The 15782-nt window shown below is 44.9% G+C and overlaps 1 protein-coding gene across 4 annotated transcripts in view; it reads right to left on the bottom strand.

Moving 5' to 3' along the window:
* Window positions 1-15782, bottom strand: part of MEGF6 (multiple EGF like domains 6) — a 221695-nt gene that overhangs the window by 117518 nt on the left and 88395 nt on the right. The window lies entirely within an intron of this gene.

The following is a 15782-nucleotide window of genomic DNA, read 5'->3' as shown; positions in this document are numbered from 1 at the left end:
ATACCTTGGGTTACAGACACTTCAGGTTACAGACTCCGCTAACCCAGGAATAGTACCTCGGGTTAAGAACTTTGCTTCAGGATGAGAACAGAAATTTTTCTGCGCGGCAGCAGCAGGAGGAGGTCCCATTAGCTAAAGTGGTGCTTCAGGTTAAGAAGTTTCAGGTTAAGAACGGACCTCCAGAACGAATTAAGTTCTGAACCCAAGGTACCACTGCAATTACTTCCTCCCCCTTCCCAAGAAAATCTAGGCCAAGGGTTGCCAAACTGGCTTCCCATAGGCCTTGTTTGGTTCCCCAACCAAGATGAACCATAATTCCCAGATGCCCAGCTTTCCTGTTTTCAAAAACAAAAAGTTTCAAGCATTTTTAGAACCTGAAATACTAGGCAAAACATACAGACACATTTCCTCCCCTCCACCCCCACCCCCAGCCTTCATTTTTCTTTTTTGTGCAAAATGAGCCTGCTCCACCCTTTCAGTGTCTTCCTTCGTTCCCCTGGGGAAACTGCCTCCCTCCCTGGAAAAATTCCTATGGATGCCCAGGCATGCTAGAGAGGAAGGAACGCACTCGAGGAGAGATGCACATGTGGTGTGGATGTGGGGGGCAGATGTGTGGTCTGTGGGGGAGGTGTGTGTGAGAGACAGAAATTATGCATATGTGGCCATATGTGTGGTCTGAGATGCACTTGGGCAGAGAGAGAGAGATGGGTGGGTGCATGCAGTGTGTTTGTATATTTGTGTGCAAGTGAGAGACAGCATCTTAAAAAGTAGAGACATCACCTTGCCAACAAAGGTCCATATAGTAAAAGCTACGGTTTTCCCAGTAGTGATGTATGGAAGTGAGAGCTGGACCATAAAGAAGGCTGATCGCCAAAGAATTGATGCTTTTGAATTCTGGTGCTGGAGGAGACTCTTGAGAGTCCCATGGACTGCAAGAAGAACAAACCTATCCATTCTGAAGGAAATCAGCCCTGAGTGCTCACTGGAAGGACAGATCCTGAAGCTGAGGCTCCAAGACTTTGGCCACCTCATGAGAAGAGAAGACTCCCTGGAAAAGACCCTGATGTTGGGAAAGATGGAGGGCACAAGGAGAAGGGGACAGAGGATGAGATGGTTGGACAGTGTTCTCGAAGCTACCAGCATGAGTTTGACCAAACTGCGGGAGGCAATGGAAGACAGGAGTGCCTGGCGTGCTCTGGTCCATGGGGTCACGAAGGGTCGGACACGACTAAACGACTAAACAACAACAACAGAGAGAGGTGAACGTAGGCAGTTTGCAAGAGGGAGCATACTATGGGCACCTTACATATTTTTCCTGGTACTGGAGAAGTTTCCCTGTTGGTATTAAACAGTAACAGAATCATTGCACATGAGAAATCAATATATTGTGCGATCTCCCCAATCAGGACCAGCAGGACAAATCAGGGCAAAGCCCTGGGAAGCCTGATGTTGCCCAGGATGCAGCTGATGCAGCAATGAATGTTCTCTCTAATTTTTGTGTCGGGCTCGGCCTCCACTGCTGCCATTTTGTGATACCATGTCCCTGAGCGCTTTCACAAAATTCAAAACGTGCCTGCTGCTCCAAAAAGATCAGCAACCCCTGGCCTACACTGACTGGCAGCTGCTACCCAGGGTTTCAGATGGGGCTGTTTCTCAGCTCCACCTTGAGATGTCAGGGATTGACTGGTAATATCCGCATGCCTTACCACAGTGCTACACTCCTTCCCAAAATTAATTAGGTTATTGCTCAAGCACGTGGCAGTTCTCTCACCTCTTAATAGTGAACCTTTTCATAACTCCCCCCCCCCCAAAAAAAATCTTATTTTTGGCTTCCTCTGAAATCCCTCTGAGGTTTCAGCCACACAGGAACATCAACATTCACTTTGAAATTTTGCTTTAGGCCAAATCTCGCAGCAACTGCCTCTCCTGACCAAGCCCGACACAATTTTTACTCAATGCCAGCAAAATCTCAGGATGTAAGGAGCTGGATTTGGTGACCCAGCCCTTCTTTCAGATAATTCTCAAAGGAAAAGGGGAAGGGGGGAAGCCTACCTATTAGGAAAATCAAAAATGGAATTGCTCGCCATTTCTTGAAAAGAAAACCACGCATCATCTAACTGAGGAAATTGGTGGCCTTGAGGTGTGTTTAGTGTCTATGCTAAGAGGAAGAAGCTGTTCCAGTCTGTTTGGCAGTAAGAGCTTGATTCTAGAGATTAGCAAATTGGCTCTCCTCTAACAGTGCCATGCTAAAGGCTTTGGAGGTTTCGGATAAACAAAGAGGACAGGAAATTTCATGCATGCCACTGGCAAGCTATGTGCTACACAATGGCTTCCAGAAAGATCTCCAATCCTCCCCACCACCTTCCCTTCAAAACATTCAAGAGGAAGATATTAGCTGATAATTGAATAAACAGAATCCATGTGTCTTCCCAAGCATGAAACATTTTCTCTCCCTCTTTCATGAAATGCAGTTAAAACCTGAGGTTTCAGTTTGGGGTCAGGAGGACAATGGCCTCATTTTTATGGGCAAGTGGTTCTCAAAGGGTGTGGCAGGAAGATTCATAGATAATCTAGGAATCACTTAAACATTTCAGTATAGTATAGCATAATATAGTATAATAATAATAACAATAATTGCAGAATATGCCTAGGTATCTTTTCAAAATGAGAGCAAGAGCATTACGGGGACTGCTCTGCACCACAGAGGGTCGAAGCAGCCGGTGGTGCCACCAGGAGGAGCTGAAGGAGCAGCCACTGGCTATTGAGTCATGCAGCCGCTGCGTTTGGCTCTGTCCATGGCTCCTCCCAACGTCCTGACGTCATGCATGGGCCATCAGGATGTTGCCCACCGCCATTGCTCTCGCAAGCTGGCACCTCCACTGAGGACAATCCTAGCTGTGATCCAGAATCACTGTTTGAACAGGGACACATTGTTGTGAAGAGAGATTTTCAACTCTGACAGAATATGGAAGATGAGAAAAGAGAAAGGCTACTTTGTGTTGATGAGCAGATGAGCGTTTGTCTCAAATTAGGCCTAATATAAGTGAGATTAGGGACGCGGGTTGCGCTGTGGGTTAAACCACAGAGCCTAGGACTTGCCGATCAGAAGGTCGGCGGTTCGAATCCCCACGACGGGGTGAGCTCCCATTGCTCAGTCCCTGCTCCTGCCAATCTAGTAGTTCGAAAGCACGTCAAAGTGCAAGTAGATAAATAGGTACAGCTCTGGCGGGAAGGTAAACGGCATTTCCGTGTGCTGCTCTGGTTCGCCAGAAGTGGCTTAGTCATGCTGGCCACATGACCCGGAAGCTGTATGCCAGCTCCCTCGGGCAATAAAGCGAGATGAGCACCGCAACCCCAGAGTCGGTCACGACTGGACCTAATGGTCAGGGGTCCTTTTACCTTTACCTAAGTGAGATTACCTGGCAAAAGCAAGCTCACACCTCTCATTGAATTGGTGTGCATACTTAAGGTACGTGTGTAAGATGCTTGTTTGTAATTATATTTTGAGAAATGATTCCTGTTCTATGTAGCTGCATTCTTTTATACTTTCTGGATGCCCCGTGATCATATTACAAAGTGGTTGTGTTCTATGTTTTAAATCAAGCACTGCTAGGAATTGCTTCTTTTTGTTTTCCAATTTATTTATTATCAATAGCAAATGTGGTGTGGCCTGTGCAAATTTTTTTCTGAAAGTGTGGCCCAGGGAAGAAAGTTTGAGAACTACTGGCTTAAAATCTGAAAAGAGAGACAGAGTTTCGAACATCCTATGTAGTATATTATTGGAACTACAGCACAATGCCAACCATGTCTAATTCCTGGGTAAGTAGGGTTAGGACTGCAGCTGGTTGGGCTATCAAGCTATACTTTCTGAATTTAAAATGTGCACATTGCATTTATATCTATATATGTAGGTCAGCTTTATGTTAATGAATTTAAATATCAGAACCAGACTAAGTTCAATGTGCTGGTACAGGGATACAAAGCTCTATACATCTTGGGTCCTGAATACCCCTTATACACCCAACCTACTACTAAGCTCTTCCTGAAAATATCATGTTACCTGGAGGTCCATTCCATGCATTGCAGGAACTGTGCCTCCCATTATATACCAGACAGGCAGCATCTCTGTTGTATTTTAGGCACCATTAAAGATGGTGGACTTTCCTTCACTGGAGGTTTTTAAGCAGGCTGGATGGCCATTGGCCAGGGAGCCTTTAGCTTTTGATTCCTGCTCTGACTAGATGGCCTTTGGGGGGGGTCCCTCCAAACTCTACAAGGGACACGGGTGGTGCTGTGGTCTAAACCACAGAGCCTAGGGCTTGCTGATCAGAAGGTTGGTGGTTTGAATCCCCGCAATGGGGTGAGCTCCTGTTGCTGGGTCCCTGCTCCTGCCAACCTAGTAGTTCAAAAGCACGTCAAAGTGCAAATAGATAAATAGATACCGCTCCGGCGGGAAGGTAAATGGTGTTTCCGTGCACTGCTCTGGTTGACCAGAAGTGGCTTAGTCATGCTGGCCACATGACCTGGAAGCTGTACGCTGGCTCCCTTGGCCAATAAAGCGAGATGAGTGCCGCAACCCCAGAGTCGCCCACGACTGGACCTAACGGTCAGGGGTCCCTTTACCTTTACCCAACTCTACATTTCCTACAATTCTACGGTTCCTTTTTCAACAAGGTTCTCCAGTAGAGATTTTTATCCCGAGCAGTATCTGTATTGAATTTGAATTGCGTTTATTGCTGATGTGTTTTTGCTAATTGCTTTGAGATGTTTTCATATATGTGTGTGTGTGTATAAATAATTCCAGGAATCAGAAGTTGACAACTGAAAGCAGATTCAGTTTGGATCTAAACAGGAGACAGCGCCTCCCTTTCCTGCTGCAGATGTTAATTAATTTAGTATTGCCAAGCTGATGTTTCATCACTTATCGCTGCTGTTGTAAAGGGTAATGAATAAATGTGTATTTATATACACAAATTGCATTTTGAAAGTTTTGGCTTAGATCATACATAATGACAAGTCAAGCAGTGAGGCTCCCCCAGCCCACCCCTTGCAAGCCTACACAATTCCTTCTTCCGCTGTGTTCGCACATTTCCCCCTCCGATCCCAATTGGCAAATGATGGTTATTTAACCCCAGCTCGAACGCTGGCTTCATATTGCAGGTTTGCAAGCAGAGAACAAACCATAGTTTCCACTTTGGACATCACAGCAAACTATGTTTGGGGTGAACCAGGAAGTGGAGGAGGGAAGCTAGGGAGGACGGTCGGAGGTGGACTCTCAGATATTTGGGGCCTGAGCCATTGACTAGGCACAGGGTCTTCTTGGTAGTGGCGCCCTCCCTGTGGAACACCCTCCCTTCAGATGTCAAGGAAATAAACAACCATCTGGCTTTTAGAAGACATCTGAAGGCAGCCCAGTTTAGGGAAGTTTGATGTTTTATCGTGCTTTTACTATTCTGCTGGGAGCCACCCAGAGTGGCGTAGATTGTGAGACCATTGGTCAGGGATGCTTCAGCTGTGGTCACTGCCTTAGACTAATGGCCCTTGGGGCACCTTCCAAGTCTACAATTCTATGATTCCAGCTGGGCAGAATGGAGGATGCAAAGCAGGCCTGGTGAGGGGTGTGGCCTGGAGAGGCGGGGTGTGGAGGGAGAAGAGTCCTGAGAGCCTGATAGGGGGACGCAGAGGGCCACATGTGGATCCCCACCCCCACTTTAATCAGAGAGGCCGGGCGGTGAGCTCGGAGCCTTGTGCCTGAAAAGCATGAGCTCTACCACTAAGCGATGGCCCCTTGCCCTTACCTAGGGTTGCAGCCTGGCCTCCCTTCATCCATTCAAACACTCTCGAGTTGGCAAGAATGACCTTCAGTGGGGAAGCCGGCCAAGTCCCAGTTCACGGGAGAACGGGGAACAAAGACTTCTGAGAAATTCCCCAATGATTTAAAAACAGAAAACTGGAAGCCTTTCTGAGCTTGTGACTAAAGATCACTGCCGCCCAGCCAAGACTGCCTGGCTCTCACCCGGGATCTGTCTACACTCCCTGGAAGCAGACACCCAGCAGCAGCGGGCAGGAGCTGTGGAAAAGATTCCTGGCAGCAGATTCGGATGAGCGATCAGAGAGCAAAAGGGTGGAAAGCATTAAAACGGACATCGGCGAAGCTGTCGTTCTTGCAGCCTTAATGGGAATCAGATTTAATTTCTTCTTTGAGTCTTTTTTTTTTTTTAACAGTCAAATACAAACAAGCTCTTGGGTCCATTCCAGTCTTAAAACTACATGCTATTGGAAAGATGGACACTAAGCTCTTTGCTGTCTCTAGGCCGTAATTTGAACAGAGCGGTCCATCGAGCAATCTCTAGAATGGATGAAAAAGACAGTCTTGTAAGTTGGGAGAACTTGGCCGGGGGTTTGGTTTAGTTATGTCTGCAGTGCTTTTTTCTGGGGGGACACAGGGGTACGCATACCCCTAAACATTTTTGTGAAACTTTGTACTTTTGTCCATTTACTGTATTTTTTCCCTCTGATTTGAACTATAAAATGGTGATTTTCTTGAGTCAAAATGAGAGTATCCCTAAACATTTTTTTAAAGAAAAAAAGCACTGGGTGTTCATCTTGCCTTATTCCAGAAATATCTGCCCAGCCACCATGGAGAGGTAGTTTTGACCACCACATCTTATGCCTCTAAACTCTGCTCGAAAACCATTCAGAGCTGAGATTTCAGCATTTAGGGATGGGGGAGAGATTCAATTTTGTTCATATTTTAATGAGGAACTCCCTAAAATGCATTTTCTGAAGCATCACACAAAATGAAACTTCCCTCAAGAAATTTGCACTTCTCTGAATTTTCCGGTGCAGTTGTCCAATCTGAGAATGTGTATGAAAATGCATATATAAGAGAAAGTGTCCATAAAAATGCATATATTCTTGAAGATAACAAACATGCATTGGTTATATTGAGATAATCACTTGCAGATATGTGTACATTAGTCAACACTGCACTCAAGATATACGATAGGAGAAATTCATGCTAAAATGCTGACAAATTTTCACTAGATATTTTAAAAATTGCATGTTACTACAGAAATGTGGAGAACTACACACGCACATACGAGAGAGAGAGAGAGAGAGAGAGAGAGAGAGAGAGAGAGACTGAAATTAGACTTCCTCACCCATCTAGGGGTTGGTCAATCTCACCTGGCTTCACTTATCAAAATCCAGAAGATGGACCACAGCTCAGTGGACCCATGGGTCTGACTTGATACAAAACATCCTCCGATTGAAACCAAGCTTTTCTTCAGAATCACAAGGACTGGAATTCTGCTTTATTATTAAGAGAAGGGCCATAACTCAGTGGCAGAGCATCTGCCTCAAATGCAGATGGTCCCAGGCTCCACCTTCCACATCTCCAGTTAGGAGAACCCCCAGGCTGAAAACCTGAATAGCCACTGCTGGTCCGTATGGATAATACAGAGCTAGATGGACCAATGGGCAGGGCCGGCCCACCCATGAGGCAAGGTGCGGCGACTGCCCCAGGTGGCAGAGTCCACCAGGGCAGCAGATCCCGATGTCAATCTTTCTCTCCCCCTCCCCCTTGTTCCTCATCTTTCCTGATCCCTTCTCCCCTAGTGGGGAGGGGAGGCGCCATTTGGGGGTCTGTCTCAGGTGCCAAAATGTATTGGGCCGGCCCTGTCCTTGGGTGATGCTTTTCACCCAAGCTCATACATCATGCTGGGGAGGCTCCATGCGCAGAGCAGGCTCTCCACTGCTGAAGGTGCTACAACTGATACTGAGCGCAGAGCTTAACATGTGGCCTTGTCACCACCCATACGCTCTCCCTATTGAGTAACATGGGAAGAGTGTGGGAGAATGCACAAGGCATGAAGGCTATACTTGGCCTCCACTATCAGCCTCTGAATGTCAGTTGCAATCAGGTCCTGCTTTGGGGCTTCTCAGAGGCATCTGGATGGCTAAGGTGAGGGCAGGATGCTGGACTAGATGGGTCAGTGGCCTGAGCCAACAGGAATTTTCTCACATTCTTCCTGAAGACTTATCCACACTTACCTTTCCTCTGCTCTTTCCAGGCGGGGTCTGACCTTTAAAGATCCGTCTCTGAGCAGCTATTATTATTATTATTATTATTATTATTATTATTATTATTTTCCCATGAAAACCCGCTCATTAAAGCTCAATCGGAGCAAACGGCAATCTGTAGAAAACCTGAATTGACATTTGCTCCGATTGAGCACTAGAGAGCAGGTTTTTACAGGGAAAGTTTAGGGCAAAAAAACACAACACTCAGACAAGGAGGTTTAAGTGCAGCCCTTTGCTTGGATAGAGTGGGGCAAAAGGCAAACAACAACAACAACGATGACAATGATTTATTTGTACCCTGCCCATCTGACTAGGTTGCCCCAGCCACTCTGAGCACCTTCCAGCATAAATAAAAGATAATAAAGCCTTAAACCTTAAAAAGCTTCCCTTTATAGAGCAGCCTTCAGATGTTTTCAGATGTAAGTGTGGATAAACCCTGAGCCTAAATTAATGGTACCTATTTGGGGGGGGGGGGGAGAGAGAGAGAGAGAGAGAGAGAGAGAGAGAGAGAGAGAGAGGACATATAGATTTTTGAGATCAAAGCATTCTTTCGTACAACATTTGGAAAACAAACAGGACACCCCAGTGGGGTTGGCTGATGCTCCCTAGCACCCTGCGGCTGTCACTATGCAGCTGTTTGTTTAAGAAGAACTTCAAACATGAGGTCTCCTGCAATCCAGTGTCACTGAATGCCTGACAGAGACCATCCATCAAGCCAAAGTGCCGAGAGTGAGCAAAGTCGTGATCTTTGAGCCCAAGACATGCAGCCGACATATTCCCAACAAAGCCATGAATCCCATCCGCAGTCTGAAAGCTCCACGCACAGACCCCCATCTGTCCCATGACCCCACCACCCACACATAGTCCTAAAGCTTCATAAGTCACACACCTTCACTTCACGCCTTCTGGAAAAGGCCAGTCAGTCTTGATTCAAGGTCCAGTGTGATTCCTGCTTTAGCGTAATGCAGAATAATGAGAATGTATGTTCCCAAAGACATGTGCTTCCCCCTGTGTGCATCCTGGTGTATAGAATGTGGGGACCATTACTCAAGGATGAGTGAATCTATCTGTTTTGTTTATTTCTCAGCTTCCCATTTTTGAAATCTGGTTCTCCACTTCATGAAAATTCATCAACATAGTAACACTAATTTCTCCTAACAGACACATGAATGGTATACAATTTTTGCATACACATTTTCGCAAGGCAATGTTTCCTAACGTAATGCATTTATTTGGGTTACTTTCACCAAACAACCTAATTTAGTGGCAATACCACCTGATTTCCATGAATGTGATATGTTTAAACTGTTTTTAATACTGAGTTTTAAATTAATTGTTGTAGCCCACCCATGAATCTGCTGGTGAAGGGCATGTTAAGAAGAAGAAGAAGAAGAAGAGGAATTAGAAACATCATTTTAAGCAGTTTCTCCTAATAGATGCATGTCTGTAAAGATTACTCGGCTGGAGAATTGTGTTGCAAAATCCAGAAAGGTGCAACTTTCAAACGATTGATATTTCTCCGCCTGCGTATTGTTTCAGAAAGTGAGAATCAGGTAGGTTTGCATTAAAATGCGAACTGGATCAAATGTCTTCCCGCACCCCTAGTGGTAGAACATCTGCTTTGCATCAGGAGGTCTGAGGTTTCATCCCTGGCCTCTCCAGTTAAATAGAATCAGGTAGCAAGCAATGACCCCAGTCAGAAAGCCTCAAAAACCACTGCTGGCTAAACAGTCTGACCTAGTACAACAAGACAGCTTCCTTTGCTCCTAAATAATCCTGTTGGATCGCAGGGGAATTGTCACAGTTGTGGTGATCCATTGCAGTGTTTTTGGCACAGGCATCTTAAAGTAGGACCTTTCTCAGCCTGAAAGCCACATTGGCCCAAAATTCAGCATCTTGATTACTGACTAGGGTCCCTTTCAAATTTCATATAGCCCCAGTTCTGAAACAGCGACACTGGTTGCCAGGCCCAATTCAAGGTGCTCATGTCATACCCCGGGGGGGGGGGAATGGGACATCCTGGTTTTATCATACAAGATCATGGTGGCCATTTTGGATGCCACAATGTCACCTCATAAAAACCGTTCATTTTTTCAGAGCAAGAATGAGGCGCGGGTCACATGACTTGCCTGAAAGTGCATCCTGAAAGACACACGTCGTAGTTTGGGGTCTGAAAAAGTTGGACAGTGTCATGATAATGTTTAAAGCCCTTAATAACTCGGGCCCCAAATATCCTTCCCTACAGACAATCTCAGATGCTGAGATTGGTAGATGGGGCCCTCTTGGTAGTTCCTCTGCCCTCAGAGGCTTGCAGGGTGAGTAGTGGCCTGGGAGAGGGCCTTCTCTGTGGTGGCCCCTAACCTGTGGATCACCCTCTCCACAGAGGTGTGTCTGGCACCTCTTTTGCCACTTGAGATGTATAGTTTTCAGACCCACCTTATTTTGTGATTGTAGATTGCTTGAAACAGTTTTAACTATTGCATTTTAGTGCTGCAACTTGCCCTGGGACCTTAGGCTGAAGGGCACATGAATAATAATAATAATAATAATAATAATAGTAATAATAAGAATTCCTTTTTGCAAAACTTTCCAGGGGCCACATACCAGCAGTGGGTGGACCCAGATTCAGAAATGCGCAGAGCAAAAAATGTGAAGCCCAGCTCTCATCTGCCCAAGTCATCCTGATGGGTCAAGGATGATGGGAGTTATAGTCCGACTACTTGTGGGCAGCACCACTTTAGCTAACTCAGATGTTGCCCTTATATGTGAAAGTAAAAGGAAGGAAGATGGGAAGGATCTGCTAATGGCCCAGGGACAAGACAGGGCTGGGAAAGGTTTGGAATGACTCCAACTTCCATCAGCTGCAGCCAGCATGGTCCATGGCTAGAATGATGGAACTTGGAGCCCAGTAACATCTAGAGATCCACAGCATCCTCATCCCTGGAGAGAACCACATGCCCTCCAACACGTTGAGTCTTAAAACTGAGTCATGCATCTTTTTTTTTCTTCAGGGCTATGCTTTTGCACAAGAGCATGAGACCCAAAAACACATGTTCTGGGGAGCTGTGTGAGTTCGCAGCCCCCCAAAAAGTGCTTTTTCAGGGTGAAATCTTGGTGTAAAATTGTGTGAGATCACAGTGCCCAAAATGGCTGCTGTGCTCTCGCAGGGAAAAACGGGATGTCCCGGTTTTTCTGGGACACTTGTGGGGTATGAAACCAGCGATTGGACACTATGGGCATTGTTAGGCATCTTCTAAGGCTCATGCCCACTCAGTTCTTGACCTTGTGGTTCTGCCTTCTCCTTGTCGTTCTAGTCTATGCTTTCCAGACTTAGTTCTGCTTTGCTTGCTTCCTTTCCAGGAAAGCCTTTACAAGTGGTATCAGTAACCATGCCGGTTATGGATCACACAGGCTTTATGTAACCAAATCACTTGCAAAAGTTACTTTTTAAAGCTATTAAGAGTTGTAAGCAACTTTTACAGATTTGCTAATGGGTGCCAGTTGTTTTTAATGTTGTTTTTTTCTTTAAAATAAAATAAAAATCCATTTAAATGTTTTAATTGCCCTGTTAATATGCCCTTACTTGTGTATATTTCAGGTCCCACTCCATGTATAGAATCAAACCTCTCTCTCTCTCTCTCTCTCTCTCTCTCTCTCTCTCTCTGTGTGTGCGTGTGTGTGTGTGTGTTTGTCTTTGTGTTAATTTGAAGGTCTGTGTGCTATTAAGAAATACGAACTGAACTGAACAGTAATAAAAGCAGGGGTCCTATTTTACAGAGGTCAGTCCTTTGTTTGGTAGCCAAGTGTGATTCCCACCTCTTCTCTTTTCTCCCTGCCCCTTTCCCCTTGTGTGCCCTTTTTTGCTTTAGATTGTAAGCCTGCAAGTAGAGACTCCCACTCTGGGAGGGATGCATACAATTTAAATAAAAAAATAAAATTTGAAGGAGTCCTCAATTTCAGTGATAAAGGGACTCTTTTCCCCTTCAGGTCAACCTTCTGAGGAACCACATCACAATAGTTGCAGAGGGCAGAGGGAAAACTGGGCAGATGGGGTCTTTATAAATGGTCTAGGCAGCCTTCGTGGTCTTGTGGGAAGTGGTGGCTGCTGTCCATTGGGACTGGATGTCAGGGAGGTTGACAGTAGGAGGCGCTAGAGCCAATGGTTTGTTTGTAAGTAGGAAGGCAGGCATGTGGAGGCTGAGGCTGGTGGGCCAGTGCCCCATTTGCTCTAATGGACCAGCTTCCACTTCTCTCCCCTGTATAGAAGCAATTAATGAGATGGAAATGATTTCACAAGCTATGAAAGACCTTCTATTGCCCCCTTCCCCCAGCCGAGTCACAACTGAAAGCATCAAAAGAGCTATATCCCCTCGTGGAACATCTAATCTTTCCAAGCCCAGCTGTTTGAGGAGAAGGATGGGGGGGGAGTGAGGTGATCGCAAGTTTGGATCAAAGGTATAGGTCAGTCTGAGGCTAACGCGCGGGTCAGATATAATGCTAGCCAAGGCTGCTGGCCAATCTTTATTGCAAAACAGCGATGCGTGGCTTGGATCGCCAAAGCGTCGGCAAGAGATGGTTCATTTCCCCCTGATGGCTGAGAAACCTTTAATCATTCAACAGGCTAATCCCTGTCCGGGGAATTCTGGGGAAATTAAAAATGGCTTAGCTTGACTCAGATACGGGCAACAGTGTTCGTTTCACACATATTGATAGTGCAAGGAGCCTGGAAATATTTCAATCTCCCCACCCCCCAATAAAATATACTCTAATGGCAAGGAGAAGAAGAAGAAGAAGAAGAAGAAGAAGAAGAAGAAGAAGAAGAAGAAGAAGAAGAAGAAGAAATGATTGCTAAAATTCCTGAACATCCAGCCCACGAAGAGTATTTCATGCTCCCAGATTGCTTATGAATGTGCATTAAAAGCAAAGGTACCATTTTATCCCTGTAACCAAATCCATCCAGACGTAGCTCTGATCAAACGCTGGTGTCTAGAGCAGTATGAAGAACTCAGTCTTTGAAGTGTTTGCTCTGATCTGATCTGCACGTAACACGAAGATCAGAACATAGATATCCATCAGTTTGCTTGCTTTCTTTGTATTTTGAAAGAATTTGATGGAACGTTGGTTCACTCAGTTCAGTATCGTCTACAAACTGACCACTAGCAGCTTTTCAGGGTCTGGGAGGAGCATTCTATCTCAGTCCCTTCCTGGAGATGCCGGGATTTGAACCTGAGACCTTCTGCAAGCAAAGCAGACGCTCTACCACTGAGCTAGGTTTGATCCGTGTTTGGAAATGGGTGCTTATATGTGAATTTTCTTATGGGTTGAAAAACTGCAAGTTAATGTGGAAACGCGAAAGATTAGATGCAAGGGTGAAAGCACATGAACGAGACATGGATCACAAATACACTGGTTTGTCTACCCCTGAAAATGTCATTCCTTCTGGGGATTCTCTCTGTCACCTAACGGGAGGTGACACAAGGAAATTTGCTGGTCTAATATGCTTCAGAGCCAATTGATTTTTCTATGGTGAAGTCAATGCACATTGGCTGTGAAGTTCACCAAAACCAGACGGTTGAACCCTCCGACACATCTCCAGACTGTGACTCACCATGTCATGGCACAACTCACTTGCATGGTTTCTCTTTCAGGATGTGGTTGATGAGTTGTGATTTGGACAGATGCTGAAGTTTCCCCAGACCAGACCGGTTTTCGCAGGCCTCGGTTCAGACACCAACTTAAACATGGGCCTGTGAAATATGGGCTTCCATGAAGAATTGGCTCATGCAATGGAATAGAACCTTTTGGAGTCTGAGGGCCATGTGCTCTTCTACACAACCTTCAGGGGGCATGCATCAGTGGTGGGCCAGAAGCAAAAAATGGGAGGACCAACGAGTGCTGATTTTGATTTTGTCCAGTGGGGTTGCTTCTACACACATTCACAGAGTCATAGCCAATTACATTTTACGCAGAGCAGACCCCCTGAAATTAATGAGCCTAAGTGAGTCCTGGCCATTCATTTTGATGGGTCTACCCTGAGTAGGACTGGCATGGAATGAAACCCAATTATCCCTCTTTATCCTCCATCCAAGCACTCTCATATTTCAAGGACCCACTCCAGCCAAGCAAAAGCAACAAGGGGTGTGTCCCGGGGAGAGTGGGAATCACCTAGGGAGAGTCCCAAAGGACTTGGAGTCTAGCAACATCTAGAGATCTACAAATTCCCCATCCATGTGGAGAGACTTTCGCCAGCCAGCAATTGGGCAATGCGTGTCCTGCTGCCAGGGCCAATATCGGGGCCATTGTTAGATAGCCTCCAAGCCCCATGCCTAGTCAGGGCCCACTGCCAATTCTTGAACCTATTGACCTTGTGGCTCCACCTTCTCCATGTTGTTTCCGCCTGTATTTTCCAAACTTAGTTCTGCTTTGATTTTTCCCTTTCCAAGAAAGCCTTTAGAAAGGGTATGTGTTATGGATCACACATTCTTTATGTAACTGAATCAGCTGAAAAAAGTTTCTGTTTCAAACTATTAAGAGTCGTGAGCAACTTTACAGATTTGTTAATGGGCACTGAGGTTTTTTAATGTCTTTTTAAAAATAACAAATAATCTATTTAAAGGTTTTACTTTTCCTGCTAATATACCTTTTTTGTGTATTTGAGGTCCCACTCCTTCCATGAAATCAAATATCTGGGAGTGTGTGTGTGTGTGTTTTAATTTGAAGGTCTGTGGGCTAGTAAGAAATATGAATTGAATGGTAATAAGAGCAGGTGACCTATTTTACACAAGACAGTCCTATATTTGAAGGGATCTGCTATTTTAGGAATAGGGAATCTTTCCAGTGCAAGGGCCATATTTCCTCCTGGGGGCCACATGCTAGAAATTGGTGGGACAAGGGGCAAAGGTGAACAGAGAAAGTCTTTAGAAATGGTATATACAGCCTTCCTGGTTGAGGAACACACAATCCTTATGTAACTGAGTCAGTTGCAAATGTTTCTATTTTGTAAGCGACGTTTGCAGAATTGTTAAATCCTGCACAGGTGCTTTTAAAAAAAAAAAAGTTGTTCCCTTTAATGATTGCATTGAAGATACAGTGGACCCTCAGGATACAAATTAAATTTGTTCCGGGGGTCTGTCCACAACCTGAAAAGTCCGTAGCCAGAGGTGCCTCTTCTGCACATGCGGCGAAACCCAGAAATATACACTTCCGGGTTTGTCGTGTTCTTAACCCGAAAGTTACGTATCCAGAGCGGTACGTAACTAGAGGGTCGACTGTATGTACAAACATGTACACATGAACAAGTTGTGAAGAAACATAGAGTTGCCATGGATAAATTTAATGATATTTGGAATTCATTTTCATAAAGACCATATTAGATTAAGGTATGATTAACTACAATAACATCCCCCCCCCCCATTTTTTTGTAATGTACACAATATAATTTTACTGTTGTTATTGCTCTGCCTTGTTTTCTACATGGGTACTATTTCTTGTTTCTTCTTTTTTGTGTCTTACCCTACACTTATAATTTTGTATTTTTTATTTTTTCAATAAAGACTATAAATATATATATGAAAAATGTACTTAAATGTTTTATGTGTCCTGTTAATATACCTTTCTGTTTATTTGCACTCACACTCCTTGTATGGAACCATTCATTTATTTATGTATTTATTTATTTGATTCCATTTTTATGAATC

This window comes from Podarcis pityusensis (genome assembly GCF_964106645.2).
Source record: "Podarcis pityusensis genome assembly, chromosome: 8".
Lineage (NCBI taxonomy): Eukaryota > Metazoa > Chordata > Lepidosauria > Squamata > Lacertidae > Podarcis > Podarcis pityusensis.
Note: the sequence above shows the minus strand (reverse complement) of the source record. Positions and strands in the feature narration are given on the sequence as shown.